Raw genomic sequence first — 4,507 nt, forward strand, 5'->3', positions numbered from 1 at the left:
GAGGAGGCGGATTCAACTGGTGCATGTTTTGGGGGGAAATCGTGTCTGAAGTGTCAAGTTAAATCTACCAATAACGCCCTAAAAAGTCTCGGCTTTTTCAAAAATACATGATGCGGTGTCACTGGAGCCGCAGCGCGCATAGGGCAACTTGTAACCGTATCAGCACGGCAGCCTTTCTGATCGAGCTCCAGAAAACCCTCCGCGATCACGCAACTTGTGTATTTTGTCGCTATAATAGGCGAGTGCCGCAAAGCGCACGGAGAAACACGGGTCCTACATTGCAGCCTCCGTGCCCGTGCCTTTGCGAATGTAACCGTGGCGCAGGTGCACTTCAGACAATTCAACATTGACAAAAGAGCAATAGACGCGCGGTGAGACGATGGCAAAACTTGTTATATGGGAAAGTGCACAAGAGTAAATCCGGAATAAGACGAGCTTCTCTCCTCTACGGACGCGCTGGTTGGGAGTCTGTCTGCTCTGTCCACTCTGTCTAATTGCACACGGACTAAGCGATCTTCTTACCTGCTTTTTTGTTTTTTTTGTTTGCGACAGGTCAAAGTCTCACGTGGGTTAGGGTCCCATCGATGCCGCGGAGGGCTTCTGCTGACGAATGTGGTGCCGAGGTTAAGCCGGGCTGCGAGCGAGCTGTAACCATCCCAAGTTAACGCAGGAAACACTGACCACAGCTACTGCCATGTTGGAATTTCACCAGCCCTGAACAGCTGCTTCTCAGACTGACCAGTGCGATCCACAGTGCGCATGCGTTTAGAGGAGCAGGGGAGAAGAAAAAAAACACCCTCTATTCCAATTATTGCCTATAAGGTTATTATAGGCGTCTGGTTAGTATGGCAGGGGGACTAGGATTTCACTGGTGAGCACAGATAAGGCAGCACAAATACTAAGAAGCTCGTTTTTGGATCTAATTAAGCAGCCTCACCTTTTCAAAGATAAGATGCGATGTGTGAGTGATATAGCCTTCAATAACTTTATTTAGCCTAATATATTCAGATGACTAAGAAGCCAGTCTTTTCTGCTATTGCAACCTTTTTTTTTTCTTTTTTCTATTTCTTATTTTGTTTTGCTGTAAAAGCAACCACCCCGATTATTTTTTAAATGACATGACAGAGTATGTAATGTGCAAAACGTAAATAGGCCTATATTTATTACAACACCGTGACGCGCTGCAATTTGGCTCTTTTCATAATCGTTGTATTTTACTTTTAAAAAAACAGTTCGGTTTAATTAAAACGTGATTTTCCTTACATGTTAAACTGTCTTTGGACCCCCCCGCTGCGGGAGACCAAAGCTCTCTCAGTGCACGCGCAGTTCACGTGAGAGCAGCAGCCTGCGTGCGCGCGCGCGCGTCAGCCTCTCTCACAGACACACGCGCATTTATTCACCTTTCGTTTTTGCCCCGAAATCTCGCAGTGTCTGTGTATCTCCCAGTGATAATTATAACAGCGATATGGAATTAGCAATTGAAGCCCTAATTAGAATGAAAATGTCCCAGTTAGCGCGTTATCAAAGCGTCAGCGGGGAGGCCATATTTAAACAAGACATCAAAGACGGAATAACTGTCAGTTCATTGTTGCCAATCATCCCCACAAGATTGCCATCACGGACTAGTTTATGTATTAGTTATTGACAATATTACATTTTTCTGTTACAGTGTTTTTGATAGTGGATTTGAACCACGTTGCTTACTGTCTAAAGTTTTAGCACCTCTCACACACACGCGTTCTGACTATGATGATGGGCGCCCTCCCGCGAGTGATGTCCAGGAGCCGCGTCGCGAGGAGTCAGCCATCTTTCCATCTCCACGAAGCCCCCCGTGCGTGCGTCTCTACATCTCCACACACACACACACACACACACACACACACACACACACACACACACACACACACACACACACACACATCAGTCAAACGTGCTGTCCTTGACTCCCTCCAATATATATATATATACGTATGCAAGTGCGCCGTGTCCTTCTCTCCACCTGCTCGCATCCTCAATCTGTAGTGCTGCTGCAAATTAGACTATTTACCAGCCATAGTCTTGTAAGTTAATTCATGCAATAAACACATCAAAACGAACTACTGTTGATAAAATTAACCCTGTTCTTATTGTCTATATTTAAAATGCATTTTCAGTAATTAATTGCAACTGGCAAGCCTCCTGCTATTGTTAGTGTTATTATAATTGATTGAAAACTTAAGTAATCGGTATGAAATAGCTTAGTGTAGACTCTTGCTCCTTTTGTTTTCCGATTATTAGCTTGTAATTAGAGAATGCCTCTTTAGTGAAGAAAACAGCTCGGTGTAGTGATAAGTTATAACCCGCATTACCAAGCCTGCTCTTTCCCTGTCTGATTTACATACAGGCAGGATCCAAAGGTATAATTCAAGTGTATTGAATATGCAGTGTTGCTATAAAAAGAAAGGCTCCCACTCTAAAATGAAAAATCATATGTAAAATCATAGGACACTGTACAGTTGCTTCTACATTATAGTACATTATCTATGATTTGAAATTAATTTTACCACACCATTTGGGAAAGCATTTTATCCCAAGTGCATGTGCAAGAGATTTAACAGCAACATAAATCCAAATAGATTTTAACTCATTATCCATTGGAGAGGTAATGATGTAAGTCTGCCACTAATGAGCTTAAGCTCTTAATTGAATAGGAGGGGGGTTGAGGGACACACATAGACAGTGCATAGACGCCCACACAAGCACACACCTCCAAACACATCCCACCTCCCCGTTTGTACGGCTGCCTTTGCCTCCTCTCCACAGGGTCAGCGAGGGGGAGGCCCAGTCACATGACCAGCCAAATTTCAACTCCAGTGCCTGCGGACCCTGTGTCGTCCTCTATCACTTCAGCACGTTTTGTCCTCCCCACTACGGCACAACACAGCAATAGGAAACTCAGCGGAAGAGGTATTATCAAGTCACTCATGCTATGATATGTAATTGAGACAAAAGCTGTTTATCTTATACAAGAGAAGACAAAAGACGTCCTCAGCACAATCAAAGTCATCTCTTCAAAGGAATGTCACACTAATCTAACATCTAATGAAAGCGTCCATATTGCACTATACGCAAAACACGCACAACACTCCATGCTTTGATGTCTCCTCCACAAGACACATCTTACACTTTTATTCATCTTTCCCCAATAATTATCAGCACTTAACCTGCAGTGTCTGCATAGACATAGAAATGTCAAATTCTATTTGGATAAAGAACAAAGCTTACAGGATAAAATGTCCATTTTCTAAAGTGTGCAATGCATTAGAATAGAGCACATTCCCTTGGTGATACTGTCTATGAAAATGATGATATCCAATTTCTTAGTGTCTTCTATCAAATACGAGCTGATGTAAACAAAGCCCTAGTGAATGGGGAACAATGGTGGGAGTCTCAAAGCAGAAATCCAGAGGGAGAAAAGGAGAGATTAGAAAAGGCCAGACAGTGTGAGGGTGCTCACTGCTCAGATAAAGCAGAAATAATGTAGCAAAATAAAAGAAGAGGATGAGTGCTCTGCCTCAGAGGCCAGTGTGTGGCAAATCCTCTCCATGAGGCCTGATGGGACACCGTTAGATTGGAGCAGAATCTACCGAGCATAAGCTGCTAAATTCAGCAATAAAGTGAATGTGATTTAGTGTAAGCTCCAGTGAGCGACGCGGCCCAGGGCACGTTACAGACAGGTACACTAACAACAGTGTAGGGCTGCTGTCTGCTCCTTCACACACACACACATGCGCGCACACGGCTGGCTGCGCTCAGCCTCGCGCAGCCACTCAAGCGGCTCAGCGCTACTGACTTTGACAAATAACCAGGAAGTCCTGGTGTTGGCTTAAAAACTCCAACTTGTTCAGTTGCAATTCTGCATTTGTCCTGCTTTAATGGCTGTGGAAGTGGCTTTGGAGGTAATCTGTCAGTGATTGATTAGACCCCGGCCAAATCCTCTCAGTGAACACATTGGTAGGCTGCAGCAGGGCCACGCTGCTGAGGGGCACAGAGCCAGTGAACATGCATGAGCTCTATGCTCAAATATTACATGTGACCAAATGTATCACACAAGTCTCACTGAAGGGTCAATACATAAACACAACACTATTAGTTTGGATTAGATTGGATTACTTGAGTATGGAGTTTAACATATTGCTCTTTATGATGCCATTATTTCAATTGTAAATTGTCACATTTATATAGTGCTTTTCTTCCTTCAAGGAGCTTTACATCAAGGAAAAACTAAATGGATCATAAAGGAAAATCAGATGCCTGAACCTTACAGATCTGCTTATAGTGTAGTTAGTAGTTTCATGTTTGTTTTTTGTTAGGGACACAAGCACGTACTTATAAATATTCTGAGATCTTTGCTTAATCCATAAGGACTCTGACATTGGAAATGAAGTAAGAGCTAAACAGTGTACCGTCCATTTTCTGAGCCCAGAAATGACCAGGAATGTTTTTATAGTCACTTCATTCACAAACA

Source organism: Eucyclogobius newberryi, unplaced genomic scaffold (genome assembly GCF_026437365.1).
Source record: "Eucyclogobius newberryi isolate DKJ021-1_F unplaced genomic scaffold, fEucNew1.0.hap1 SCAF_1, whole genome shotgun sequence".
Taxonomy (NCBI): domain Eukaryota; kingdom Metazoa; phylum Chordata; class Actinopteri; order Gobiiformes; family Gobiidae; genus Eucyclogobius; species Eucyclogobius newberryi.